The sequence below is a fragment of the Neophocaena asiaeorientalis genome, unplaced genomic scaffold (assembly GCF_003031525.2).
Source record: "Neophocaena asiaeorientalis asiaeorientalis breed wild unplaced genomic scaffold, Neophocaena_asiaeorientalis_V1.1 scaffold46, whole genome shotgun sequence".
In the NCBI taxonomy this organism is placed as follows: Eukaryota; Metazoa; Chordata; class Mammalia; order Artiodactyla; family Phocoenidae; genus Neophocaena; species Neophocaena asiaeorientalis.
The window spans coordinates 9,703,162-9,703,537 of record NW_020175393.1 but is presented as its reverse complement, the minus strand read 5'-3'; the positions used below and the strand labels follow the sequence as shown (position 1 = coordinate 9,703,537).

Here is a 376-nt window from a genome sequence, read left to right as displayed (position 1 = left end):
AAAGGAGAAGCCACCCATAGGGTTTGCCGATAGATTGGAGGTAGGGTTTGATGGAAAGAGAAGAGTCAAAGCTGATTCCAAGCTTTGGGAGCTGAGGAGCTGGGAGGATGAAGCTGCCTTTGGCAGAGACGGGTGGCCTGGGGGCGGCGGGGAGCAGTGTATAAGATCGGGAGGACCCCGCCTTCTGCCAGGACGAGTTAAAGAAGTCCGGGAGGCGGTGGCTTCCCACACGTGGGTACAGTTGACGTCTCCATTTCACAAGTGTGGACACTCCTGCACCGGAGCCCCGCGGGCTGGCCGCATCACGTGCCGTAGGCGGGCGCCCCCTGGCGCGGGGAGGGAAGTGCGGCGGCTGCGGCCGGAGCGCGGGGAGCCG

At 63.6% G+C, this 376-nt stretch overlaps 1 protein-coding gene across 1 annotated transcript in view; it reads left to right on the top strand.

The window, feature by feature from the left end:
• Window positions 1-376, top strand: part of DNPH1 (2'-deoxynucleoside 5'-phosphate N-hydrolase 1) — a 3,602-nt gene that overhangs the window by 835 nt on the left and 2,391 nt on the right.